The 14,099-nt window shown below is 38.3% G+C and overlaps 1 protein-coding gene, 1 non-coding gene and 1 pseudogene across 6 annotated transcripts in view; 1 reads left to right on the top strand and 2 right to left on the bottom strand.

Moving 5' to 3' along the window:
* The window catches only part of ITGB1BP2 (integrin subunit beta 1 binding protein 2), a 43,522-nt gene extending 37,853 nt beyond the window's left edge, over window positions 1-5,669 (top strand). For all 5 annotated transcript variants that reach the window (XR_011565289.1, XR_002180237.2, XR_011565288.1 and 2 more), the window contains one exon: window positions 232-5,669. The gene's annotated coding sequence lies outside the window, so the exon portion shown is untranslated. The remainder of the gene's footprint in view (window positions 1-231) is intronic.
* On the bottom strand, window positions 616-718 carry LOC139181780 (U6 spliceosomal RNA). Its single transcript, XR_011565521.1, has one exon. It is a non-coding gene; the product is annotated as a U6 spliceosomal RNA (small nuclear RNA).
* On the bottom strand, window positions 5,670-5,975 carry LOC109555012 (large ribosomal subunit protein eL42-like; annotated as a pseudogene).
* Between the last annotated feature and the right edge of the window lie 8,124 nt (window positions 5,976-14,099).

Genomic DNA, 14,099 nt, shown 5'->3' with positions numbered 1-14,099 from the left:
TCTATCCCCTATGCCTTGGTTATTGGTTCAGGCAAGCCAGGCCTTCACCAATCAATGCATACCACTGTCCTGTCAAAGGGAAAGTTCAGGAATGATCCAGTGATACCAAGTCAATGAAATGTTAGAAGATATTTGTTGATGTATTGGGAGGAAGAAGGTTGATTTTCTTTTTTTTTTCCTTTGCTCTTGTGAGAGAGAATAAAAGCCAGCTTTGTCTCTTCTTTTGCACAGTATGTTGTAGCTGATGTGAAGAGTTCAAGTGCTGCAGCCCTTTTGCTACCAAGAACGGAGTCAAACAGTGGAGCTCGCACTTGGGATGACTGAACTGACAGATGGTAGGAAATTAGGTCCTTGGTGATATTGTTGAGCCACAGAAGCAAACCAATTTCCAAGCCCACTCGTCCCCTGGAATTTGCGTTACTGGAACCAATAGATCATCTTTATTGTTTAAGACTATTGGAGTTGAGTTTTCTGTTACTTACAAATAAAAAAGCATATAAACTTTATTTTTTTTCCTTTTTTAAAAAAGTTTTTATTGGTGTATAGTTGATTTACAATGCTGTGTTAGTTTCAGGTGTACAGCAAAATGATTCAGTTATACATATACATGTATTCAAAAATGTGGAACGCTTCATGAATTTGTGTATCATCCTTGCACAGGGGCTGTGCTAACCTCTATATCATTCCAATTGTAGTAATGTGCTGTAGTAATGTAGTAGAGTGTGCCAAAGTGAGCACACTTTAAAAATTTTTTGATGAGTTGCCTTACAAAAGATATACCGATTTACAATCCAACAACAAAATATGAGTGTTTCTCCACAGCTTTGCTAAAATAATATATTATCAAACTATCTGATACTGTCATTTTTATAGGAAAAGAGTGGTATCTTAACAGTCTTTTTATCATGAGTAAGGTTAAACTTTTTGTTTGTTTGTTTATGTTTTGGCCACGCTGCTCAGCATGTGGGATCTTAGTTCCCTGACCAGGGACTGAACCTGTGTCCCCTGCATGGAAGCATGGAGTCCTAACCACTGGGCCACCAGAATTCCCTAAGCTTTCTAATGTACTTAAAATTCACATATATTTCCTTTTTTTCTGCATGTGTGTGTATACTACTCATGTCCTTTGCCTAGTTTTCTATTTCTCTTTTCTTATTGCTTTGTAAAAGCTTTTTGTATCCTAAGTAAATCAGGTTCTTGTTATGTGGGTTGAAATGTACTTTCTGAATCTCTTCTTTGGCTTTTGATTTTCTTTTCCCATTAAAATGTTTTTTTGTTTTTTTTTTCTTTTGGCTGCACTGGGTCTTCATTGCTGCTTGTGGGCTTTCTCTGTTGCAATGCACAGGCTTCTCATTGCAGTAGCTTCTTTTGTTATGGAGCACAGGCTGTGGGGCACGCAGGCATCAGTAGCTGCAGCTCATGGGCTCTAGAGTGAGGGCTCAGTAGTTGTGACACATGGGCTTAGTTGCCCTAAAGCATGTGGAATTCTCCTGGACCAGGGATTGAACCCCATCCCCTGCACTGACAGGCTGATTTCCAACCACTGGACCACCAAGGATCTTTTTGCGTTTTTAAAAAATTTTGTTTATTTATTTATTTTTGGCCGTGCTGGGTCTTCATTGCTGTGCAGGCCTTTCTGTAGTTGCTGTGAGCAGGGGCTACTCTCTAGTTATGGTATTCTCTTGTTGTGGATCACAGACTCTCGGGTATGCAGACTTCAGTCGTTGTGGCTCCTGGACTTGAGAACACAGGCTCAGTAGTTGTGGTGCATGAACTCAGTTATTTGCTCCATGGCATGTGGGATCTTCCTGGACCAGGGATCAGCCCCATGTATCCTATGTTGACAGGTGGATTCTTTACTACTGAGCCACCAGGGAAGCCCTGCTTTTTGCATTTTTATGGCAAATATATATAACATAAAATTTAGCATTTTAAAGTGCACAATTCATTGGAATTAAGTATATTCACAATATTGTATAACCTTTACCACTACTTATTTCCAGAACTTTCTCACCCTAAAGAGAAACTCTGTTCCTATTAAACGATATTTCTCCATTGTCCCTTCCAACAGACCTGGTAAACTCTATTCTAATTTCTGTCTCTATGAATTTGCCTATTGTAGGTAACTTATATGAATGTAATTGTACAATATTTGAATTTTTCTGTCTTATTTCATTTAGCATGTTTTCAAGATTCATATTTATTGTAACATATATCAGAATGTTATTCCTTTTTATGGCTGAATAATATTCCATTCCATGTATATACCAAATTTTATTTATTCATTCATCTATTGATGGACACTTGAGTCATTTCTCAGTTCAGTTCAGTCGCTCAGTCATGTCCGATGCTTTGCCACCCCATGGACTGCAGCACACCAGGCTTCCCTGTGATCACCAACTCCCAGAGCTTACTCAAACTCATGTCCATTGAGTCGGTGATGCCATCCAACCATCTCATCCTCTCTCGTCCACTTCTCCTTCTGCCCTCAATCTTTCCCATCATCAGGGTCTTTTCAAATGAGTCAGTTCTTCACATCAGGTGGCCAAAGTATTAGAGCTTCAGCTTCAACATCAGTCCTTCCAATGAATATTCAGGACTGATTTCCTTTAGGATTGACTGGTTGGATCTCCTTGCAGTCCAAAGGACTCTCAAGAGTCTTCTCCAACACCACAGTTCAAAAGCATTAATTCTTCAGGTTCAGTTTTCTTTATAGTCCAACTCTCACATCCATTCATGACTACTGGAAAAAGCATAGCTTTGACAAAACAGACCTTTGTTGGCAAAGTAATGTCTCTGCTTTTTAATACACTGTCTAGGTTGGTCATAGCTTTTCTTCCAAAGAGCAAGAGTCTCTTAATTTCATGAGTGCAGTCACCATCTGCAGTGATTTTGGAGCCCCCCAAAATAAAGTCTGTCACTGTTTCCATTGTTTCCCCATCTATTTGCCATGAAATGATGTGACCAGGTGCCATGATCTTAGTTTTTCAAATGTTGAGTTTTAAGCCAACATTTTTACTCTCCTCTTTCACTTTCATCCAGAGGCTCTTTAGTTCTTCTTACTTTCTGCCATAAGGGGTGGTGTCATCTGCCTATCTGAGGTTATTGATGTTTCTCCCATCAATCTCGATTCCAGCTTGTGCTTCATCCAGCCTGGCATTTCGCATGATGGACTCTATATATAAAGTAAATAAGCTGGGTGGCAATATACAGCCTTGATGTGCTCCTTTCCATATTTGGAACCAGTCTATTGTTCCATGTCCAGCTCTAACTGTTGCTTCTTGACCTGAATATGCTGCATTCAATATGCTAGCAAATTTGGAAAACTCAGCAGTGGCCGCAGGACTGGAAAAGGTCAGTTTTCATTCCAATCCCAAAGAAGGGCAATGCCAAAGAATGCTCAAACTACTGCACAATTGCACTCATCTCACACGCTAGTAAAGTAATGCTCAAAATTCTCCAAGCCAGGCTTCAACAGAACGTGAACCATGAACTTCCAGATGTTCAAGCTGGTTTTAGAAAAGGCAGAGGAACCAGAGATCAAATTGCCAACATCGGTTGGATTATCAAAAAGCAAGAGAGTTCCAGAAAAACATCTACTTTTGCTTTATTGACAATGCCAAAGCCTTTGACTGTGGATCACAATAAACTGGAAAATTCCTAAAGAGATGGGAATACCAGACCACCTGACCTGCCTCTTGAGAAATCTGTATGCAGATCAGGAAGCAACAGTTAGAACTGGACATGGAACAACAGACTGGTTCCAAATAGGGAAAGGAGTACATCAAGGCTGTATATTGTCACCCTGCTTATTTAACTTCTATGCAGAGTACATCATGAGAAACGCTGAGCTGGAAGAAGCACAAGCTGGAATCAAGATTGCCAGGAGAAATATCAATAACCTCAGATATGCAGATGACACCACCCTTATGGCAGAAAGTGAAGAACTAAAAAGCCTCTTGATGAAAGTGAAAAAGGAGAGTGAAAAAGTTGGCTTAAAACTCAACATTCAGAAAACTAAGATCATGGCATCTGGCCCCATCACTTCATGGCAAATAGATGGGGAAACAGTGGAAACAGTGGCAGACTTTATTTATTTATTTTTTTTGGCCCCACAATCACTGCAGACGGTGACTGCAATCATGAAATTAAAAGATGCTTACCCCTTGGAAGAAAAGTTATGACCAACCTAGACAGCATTTTAGAAAGCAGGGGCATTACTTTGCCAACAAAGGTCCGTCTAGTAAAGGCTATCGTTTTTCCAGTAGTCATGTATGGATGTGAGAATTGGACTATAAAGAAAGCTGAATGCTGAAGAATTAATGCTTTTGAACTGTGGTGTTGGAAAAGACTCTTGAGAGTCCCTTGACTGCAAGGAGATCTAACCAGTCAATCCTAAAGGAAATCAGTCCTGAATATTCATTGGAAGGACTGATGTTGAAGCTGAAGCTCCAGTACTTTGGCCACCTGATGTGAAGAACTGACTCATTTGAAAAGATCTTGATGCTGGGAAAGATTGAAGGTGGGAGGAGAAGGGGATGACAGAAGATGGGATGGTTGGATGGACATGAGTTTGGGTAAACTCCGGGAGTTGCTGATGGACAGGGATGCCTGGTGTGCTGCAGTCCATGGGGTTGCAAAGCGTCGGACATGACTGAGTGACTGAACTGAACTGAATACTTAGGAGTGAAGTTTTTGTATCATGTGGTAATTCTATGTTTAAATTTCTGAGACCCTACCAAACTATTTTCCACAGCAGCTACAAACATTTTACATTTCCATCAGCAATGTGCAAAAGTTCCAATTTCCTTTTTTAAAAAACTGTATACAATTTATTTAAACGTAAAAAAGTTCATGCATTTCTCCCAACCCCTACCCCCAACTTCTTAAAACCCCTGTTTGCCTCTTGCCACCATCAGTCTGATCTCTGTATCTCTAAGCTTGGAGATTTTTGTTGTTATTATTTTCAGATTACACACATAAGTAAGATCATACTCTATATATCTTTCTCTGTCCTACTTGTTTCATTTCCCTCTAGGTCCATCCATGTTGTTGCAGATTTCAAGATTTCATTGTTTTATGGCTTAGATATATATATATATATATATATATATATATATATATAATTTATTTATTTATCACTTCATCTATCAGTGCATAGTTACATTGTTTCCATATCTTGGCTATTGTAAATAATGCTGCAGTGAACATAGGGGTGCATGTATCTTTTCAAATTAGTGTTTTTGTTTTCTTTGGATAAATACCCAGAAGTAGATAAGACTTCCCTGACTGTCCAGTGGTTGAGACTGTGCTTCCAATGCAGGGGGCTCTGATTTGATCACTGGTTGGGGAACTAAGATCCCACACGCCGAGCATTGCAGCAGGAAAATAAAATTAAATAAATAAAAATTAAAATACCCAGAAGTGGAACTGCTGGATCACATAGTAGTCCTATTTTTAATTTTTTGAGTAACCTCTATACTGTTTTTCCATAGCGGTTGTATCAATTTACATTCCTACCGACAGTGCATAAGGGTTCTCTTTTCTCCACATCTTTGCCAACACTTGTTATTACTTGTTTTTTGTTTGATTGTAATAGTCTTTTTTTTTAAGTAAAGAATCTCAAATTTTTATTGTCTTCATAATAAAATATGAAGCTCAAAACTGGATCACTTGGCCTTTTTCTTATCTCCTCCTAGCTAAAAACGCTTGTATCTCTTAATAGCCAACATTCTCTTAGATCTGCAGTTGGGCTCAATGCATTCAAGCCCGAGTACAATCTACTTTGTAGTTTTAGCCTTTTTCTGGAAAATCGGCTTAGTCTGCCCACCATAGTCACTCTGCTTCCTGTCAAAATGCTGCTTTCCCTGGCCATACAGAGAATGCTTGCCCTTCTTGTACTATGTCACTTTGTGAGGTTGGTACTTGCCATACTTGTAACAGAAAGTCCAATGGGCTTTGGGAATGTTCACCATGTTTGCAAGAGCGTTATCAGAGAAAAGAGACCTGGCCAGAAAAGAAGTACATCCATCATAGTCATTTTAACAAGTGTGAGGTAATATCTATCCCACTGTGGTTTTGAATTGCATTTCCATGATGATTAATGATGTTGAACATTTTTTCATGTACCTGTTGGCCACCTTTTGTCTTCTTTGGAAAAATGTCTTGTTCAGATCTTTTGCCCATTTTTAATCAGACTTTTTTTGCTGTTGACTTGTATGGGTTCTTTGTATTAAATATTTTTCAGATATATGACTTGTAATTATTTTATTTCTTTTTAATTGAAGTTAATTGGTTTACAAATGTGGTGTTAGTTTCAGCTATACAATAATGTGAATCAGCTATATGTATACATATATCCCCTCCCTCTTGAGCCTCCCTCCTGTAATTATTTTCCTCATTCAATAGGATGCCTTTTTATTTTGTTGACGATTTCCTTTGTTGTGCACAAGATTTTTAGCTTGATGTAGTCTCACTTGTTGCTTTTGCCTTTGTGGCTTTAGTCTTTGCTATCAGACTAAAAAAAATCATCATCATCAAAACCAATGTTAAGGAGATCTACCTCCTATATTTCCTACCTATATTTTCTTCTAGATGTTTTATAGTTTTAGGTCTTACATTTAAGTCTTTAACCATTTTGAGTTAATTTTTATATATGATATAATATAGTGGTCCAGTTTCATTCTTTTCAGTGTGAATGTCCAAATTCCCAACACCATTTATTGAAGAGACTGGTCCTTTCTCCATAGTACATTCTTTGTTCCTTTGTCATTGACTAGAGTGCTAGTCAATTTCTTAGTCAAGTTAAGTTCTAGTCTAGTTTCTTAGTCTAGTTAATTTCTTCACATCCTCACCAACACTTGTTATTTTTCATTTTTAGTCATAGCCACCCTAATAGTATGAAGTTGTATCACATTGTGATTTTGATTTGCATTTCCCTAATGACTAATTATGTGTTGTACATCTTTTTGTATATTTATTGGCCATTTATTATACCTTCTTTGAAAAAAATATCCCTTTGCCCATCTTTGAATTTGGTTGTTTTATTATTTTTCAAGACCATTTTGACTATTCAGGGTCGCTTCAGATTCCAAATGAATTTTAGGATGGATTTTTCTATTTCTGCAAAAAACTACATTGGAATTTTGATCAGGATTGCACTGAATCTTTTTTTTTTTTTTGCACTGAATCTTTAGATCACTTTTTCCCCTACAATGTGTGTGTGAAGTGAAAGTCACTCAGTCGTGTCCGACTCTTTGTGACCCCATGGACTATACAGTGTATGGAATTCTCTAGGCCAGAATACTGGAGTGGGTAGCTTTTCCCTTTTCCAGGGGATCTTTCAAACCCAGGGATTGAACCCAGGTCTCCCGCATTGCAGGCAGATTCTTTACCAGCTGAGCCACCAGGGAAGCCCTTGGTGTGTGTATGTGTGTATAAAATTTGAGATGATCATGTGATTTTAATCCTTTATTATGTTAATATCGTGGATCATATTGATTGATTTGCATATACTGAAGCACCCCTGCACCCCAGCGCTAAATCTTACTTGGTTGTTGTATATGAACTCTTTAATGTGCTGTCGAAATTAGTATGCTAGTATTTTGTTGGGGATTTTTACATCCATGTACATCAGGGATGTTGGCCTGTAGTTTTCTTTCCTTGTGGTATCTTTGTCTGGCTTTGGTTTCAGGGTAATAGGCCACAGAGTGCATTATGAGGTATTTCCTCTTCAATTTTTGGGAAAAGTCTGAGAAGAATCGATGTTGCTTCTCTTTTAAATGTTTGGTTGAATTCACCAATGAAACCATCGTACTCCTGCGAATTTCTTTGTTGGGAAGTCTTCAATTACTGGTTAAATATCCTTACTAGATATAGATCTCGGATTTTCTATTTCTTTTTTTTTTTCTATTTGTTTTATTTTTATTTTTTTATGGGCCATTTTTGGTAATTTATGAAGGGGACATACTCATTTCTTCTACCTATAGACTACTGTATTTCAAATGTGTGAGTGTTTTTTCCACACCAAGAAATTCTGCAGATCTCAGGGGATACCAACTAGGTGTTCTATGATTTACCTCAATTCTGACACTATCTACCAAGAGATAGCATCAGATCCTACAAGTTAAGTGTTCAGTCCCACAAGTGTGCCCCCACTTCAGATGCCAATTGCAAGTCCGGATTGTCGTTTCTGTTTCTGACTGAGCAGCTACATATCGGAGGTTCCCAACACCCCCTTTTTGTGTTTGGTAACTTGTTAGAATGGCCTCAAAGAACTTAGTAAAACAGTTTACTTACTAGATTATTGGTTTGTTATAAAAGGATAAAACTCAGAAACAGCCAGATGTAAGAGATACATAAAGTTATGGGGGAAGGAGTGTAGAGCTTCCATGACTTCTCTGGGTGTGATACCCACTTAGTACCTCCACATGTTCACCAACCTAGAAGCTCTCCAAACTCCTTTGGTTAGGATATTTATGGAGGTACATGTTTGATATGCATGTTTGATTGAATCATTGGCCATTGGTGATTGCACTGATTTCCAGCCCCTCTCCCTTGAAAGTCAGGGGATGGGACTGGAAGTTCTAATCCTCTAATCACATGGTCATTTCCCTGGCTGTCACCTCCCATCTGAGGGTATCCAGAAGTCCCCAGTCAGCCAACAGTCATCTGGTTTATAGTCTTGTTCAAGTCGTCTGTTTCTGCATTGATTTGTTTGGTTGCTTGGCTGATCAAATTGTCCTGTTCCTTTTTCCCCTCCAGTTTTAGTTCTTACTTCTAGTCAATGAGTAATAACTCCTGTATTCAAAACACTTAAACTTATTCTTTTTCTGTCTATAGCAATAATTATTTTGTACCTATTGTTCTTTCATATTTTTCCCCACCTCTAATGTTTCTGTAAAATTATTTCAAATTTTGGTTTTACTGGAGCCTATTATACAGAGTGAAGTAAGCCAGAAGGAAAAACATAAATACAGTATACTAACGCATATATATGGAATTTAGAAAGATGGTAACAATAACCTGGTGTACGAGACAGCAAAAGAGACACTGATGTATAGAACAGTCTTATGGACTCTGTGGGAGAGGGAGAGGGTGGGAAGATGTGGGAGAATGGCAATGAAACATGTAAAATATCATGTAGGAAACGAGTTGCCAGTCCAGGTTCTATGCATGATGCTGGATGCTTGGGGCTGGTGCACTGGGACGGCCCAGAGGGATGGTATGGGGAGGGAGGAGGGAGGAGGGTTCGGGATGGGGAACACATGTATACCTGTGGTGGATTCATTTTGATATTTGGCAAAACTAATACAATTATGTAAAGTTTAAAAATAAAATAAAATTGGAAGGATTAAAAAAAAATAAATAAAAATAAAAAATAAAAAGCAAAAAAAAAAAAAAATTTTTGGTTTTAGGATTATTAAAATTCTTGGCTAAATTATACCTCTTTTATTGTAGGAATCCTTAATGATTATATGAAAGTCAGAGCCATATTATCAGAAAATATTTATTTTAATTGTTATTTACTTTTTGAATATTTACATAGTTTCAAAATTTCAAAAGTTTCAAGAGGATATACAGTTTAAAAATCGCCTTGTAACTCTTGTCCCCAAGCCAGACAGTTTCTCCTTCTAGGAAACAACTAAAGTTACCAGTTTGCTTTTTACTTTTGCTACACTGCATAGCATGTGAGAACTTAGTTCCCTAACAAGGGATCAAACCCACATGCCCTAAACTAGAAGGACAGAGTCTTAACCACTCACCAACACGAAAGTCCCTAAAGTTATCAATGTCTTGAGTATCTTTTCAGAGATAGTCTGTGATATATAAACAAAAATTCATAGTCTTTCTTTTAATTTTTTTCTTATCAAATTGATAGCGTACCATCCACATGTTCTGGATCTTGTTTTTATCTTAACACTATATCTTGGAGGTCATTCCAAACTCTCATTTTTAAAGCTTTTACTGTGGAAATTTTCAAACATATACAAAGGAGAGAGAATAGTATAATAAGTCCCCATGTACCTATCACCCAATTCAATAATAATGAATACTCTGTTATTATTGCCTTATTTAGCCCTCTCATTTATTACTATTAATATTATTATTAGGAAAATTTTGCTGTAGTATTTAAAGCATATTCTAGACATCTTCCTACACACTTCACTTTTAAATATTTTGGCTTATATATATCTTTAGAAGACAAAGATTTAAAAAATATAACTACAATAACATTATTACACTCAATAGAATGTATAATTTCCCAATTTCATCTAATGCCTAGTCTGCATTTAGTTTTCCCTTAGTAGCTCTAAATGTTTTATTTTGCAGTTGCCAACCTTCAGGTATTTTTATTGACAATTTCAGAAGCTCTGCAAAGAACAATGCAAAGAAATAAAGGAAAACAATAGAATGGGAAAGACTAAAAATCTCTTCAAGAAAATTAAAAATACCAGAAATGGTATGGACCTAACAGAAGCAGAAGATATAAAGGTGGCAAGAATACTAAGAAGAACTATACAAAAAAAAGCTTAATGACCCAGATAACCACAATGGTGTGATCATTCAACTAGAGCCAGATATCCTGGAGTGCGAAGTCAAGTGGGCCTTAAGAAGCATCACTACGAACAAAGCTAGTGGAGGTGATGGAGTGCCAGTTGAACTATTTCAAATCCTAAAAGATGAAGCTGTGTTAGTGCTGCACTCAATATACCAGCAAATTTGGAAAACTCAGCAGTTGGCCACAGGACTGGAAAAGGTCAGTTTTCATTCCCATCCCAAAGAAAAGCAATGCCAAAGAATGTTCATACTACCATACAATTGTACTCATTTCACACCCAGAATCATCCAAACTAGGCTTTAACAGTACATGAACTGAGAATTTCCAGATATGCATGGTAGACTTAGAAAAGATAGAGGAACCAGAGATCAAATTGCCAACATCCATTGGATCATAGAAAAAGCCAGGGAATTCCAGAAAATCATCTACTTCTGCTTCATTGACTATGCTAAAGCCTTTGACTGTGTGGATCACAAACAACTTGGAAAATTCTTAAAGAGATGGGAATACCAGACCACCTGACCTACCTCCTGCAAAACCTGAATGCAGGTCAAGAAGCAGCACTTAGAACCAGACATGGAACAACTGACTGGTTCCAAATTGGGAAAGGAGTACGTCAAGGCTGTATAGTGTCACCCTCCTTATTTAACTTATATGCAGAGTGAAAAGTGAAAGTGAAGTCACTCAGTCATGTCCGACTCTTTGTGACCCCATGGACTGTAGCCTATCAGGCTCCTCCGTCCATGGGATTTTCCAGGCAAGAGTGCTGGAGTGGATTGCAATTTCCTTCTCCAGGGGATCTTCCCGACCCAGGAATTGAACCCGGGTCTCCCGCATTGCAGGCAGACGCTTTACTATCTGAGCCACCGGGGAAGCATATATAGAGTACATCATGAGAAATGCTGGGCAGGATGAAGCACAAGCTGAAATCAAGATTGCCAGGAGAAATATCAACAACCTCAGATATGCAGATGGCACCACCCTTATGGCAGAAAGCAAAGAGGAACTAAACAGCCTCTTGATAAACGTGAAAGAGGAGAGTGACAAAGCTGGCTTAAAATTTGACATTCAAAAAACGAAGAACACGGCATCTGGTCCCATCACTTCATGGCAAATATGTGGGGAAAAAACAGAAAAAGTGACTTTATTTTCTTGGGCTCCAAAATCAGTGCAGATGGTGACTACAGTCATGAAATGAAAAGCTGCTTGCTCCTTGGAAGAAAAGCTATGACAAACCTAGACAGTGTATCAAAAAGCAGAGACATTACTTTGCCAATAAAGGTCCGTCTAGTCAAAGCTATGGTTTTTCCAGTAGTCATGTATGGATGTGAGATTTGGACCATAAAGAGGGCTGAGCACCAAAGAATTGATGCTTTTGAACTGTGGTGTTGGAGAAGACTTTTTTTTTTGTTTGTTTGTTTTGTTTTTGTTTTTGTTTTTTTGAGAAGACTCTTGAGAGTCCTTTGGACTACAAGGAGATCAAACCGACTGGTTTTCCTAAAGGAAATCAGTCCTGAATATTCATTGGAAGGACTGATGTTAAAGCTGAAGCTCCAGTACTTTGGCCACCTGATGGGAAGAGCCAACTCATTGGAAAAGTCCTTGATGCTGGGAAAGTTTGAAGGCAGGAGAAGGGGGCGACAAGATGAGCTGATTGGATGGCATCACTGACTCAACGAACATGAGTTTGAGCAAGCTCCAGGAGATGGTGGACAGAGAAGCCTGGCATGCTGCAGTCCATGGGATCACAGAGTAGGACAAGACTGAACAACAACAATGGAAGCTCTGCCACTGCTGCTCCCCGTTTTCCTTAAGCTTTTTTTCCTATTTGACACTATTGTATATATTTCTTATAACTTTTATTTTTTTTTCAATTTCTATATATTTTTTTATTTTATTTTTAAACTTTACATAATTGTATTAGTTTTGCCAAATATCAAAATGAATCCATCACAGGTATACATGTGCTCCCCATCCTGAACCCTCCACCCTCCTCCCTCCCCATACCATCCCTCTGGGTCATCCCAGTGCACTAGCCCCAAGCATCCAGTATCGTGCATCGAACCTGGACTGGCATCTCGCTTCATACATGATATTTTACATGTTTCATTGCCATTCTCCCAAATCTTCCCACCCTCTCCCTCTCCCAGAGAGTCCATAAGACTGTTCCATACATCAGTGTCTCTTCTGCTGTCTCGTACACAGGGTTATTGTTATCATCTTTCTAAATTCCATATATATGCGTTAGTATACTGTATTGGTGTTTTTCCTTCTGGCTTACTTCACTCTGTATAATAGGCTCCAGTTTCATCCACCTCATTAGAACTGATTCAAATGAATTCTTTTTAATGGCTGAGTAATACTCCATTGTGTATGTGTACCACAGCTTTCTTCTCCATTCATCTGCTGATGGACATCTAGGTTGCTTCCATGTCCTGGCTATTATAAACAGTGCTGCGATGAACATTGGGGTACACGTGTCTCTTTCCCTTCTGGTTTCCTCAGTGTGTATGCCCAGCAGTGGGATTGCTGGGTCATAAGGCAGTTCTATTTCCAGTTTTTTAAGGAATCTCCACACTGTTCTCCATAGTGGCTGTACTAGTTTGCATTCCCACCAACAGTGTAAGAGGGTTCCCTTTTCTCCACACCCTCTCCAACATTTATTATTTGTAGACTTTTGGATCGCAGCCATTCTGACTGGTGTGAAATGGTACCTCATAGTGGTCTTGATTTGCATTTCTCTGATAATGAGTGATGTTGAGCATCTTTTCATGTGTTTGTTAGCCATCTGTATGTCTTCTTTGGAGAAATGTCTATTTAGTTCTTTGGCCCATTTTTTGATTGGGTCATTTATTTTTCTGGAGTTGAGCTGTAGGAGTTGCTTGTATATTTTTGAGATTAGTTGTTTGTCAGTTGCTTCATTTGCTATTATTTTCTCCCATTCTGAAGGCTGTCTTTTCACCTTGCTGATAGTTTCCTTTGATGTGCAGAAGCTTTTAAGGTTAATTAGGTCCCATTTGTTTATTTTTGCTTTTATTTCCAATATTCTGGGAGGTGGGTCATAGAGGATCCTGCTGTGATGTATGTCGGAGAGTGTTTTGCCTATGTTCTCCTCTAGGAGTTTATAGTTTCTGGTCTTATGTTTAGATCTTTAATCCATTTTGAGTTTATTTTTGTGTATGGTGTTAGAAAGTGTTCTAGTTTCATTCTTTTACAAGTGGTTGACCAGTTTTCCCAGCACCACTTGTTAAAGAGATTGTCTTTAATCCATTGCATATTCTTGCCTCCTTTGTCAAAGATAAGGTGTCCATATGTGCGTGGATTTATCTCTGGGCTTTCTATTTTGTTCCATTGATCCATATTTCTGTCTTTATGCCAGTACCATACTGTCTTGATAACTGTGGCTTTGTAGTAGAGCCTGAAGTCAGGTAGGTTGATTCCTCCAGTTCCGTTCTTCTTTCTCAAGATTGCTTTGGCTATTCGAGGTTTTTTGTATTTCCATACAAATTGTGAAATTATTTGTTCTAGCTCTGTGAAG

Source organism: Bos indicus, chromosome X (genome assembly GCF_029378745.1).
Source record: "Bos indicus isolate NIAB-ARS_2022 breed Sahiwal x Tharparkar chromosome X, NIAB-ARS_B.indTharparkar_mat_pri_1.0, whole genome shotgun sequence".
Taxonomy (NCBI): domain Eukaryota; kingdom Metazoa; phylum Chordata; class Mammalia; order Artiodactyla; family Bovidae; genus Bos; species Bos indicus.
This window is presented reverse-complemented; position numbering and strand designations above follow the sequence as displayed.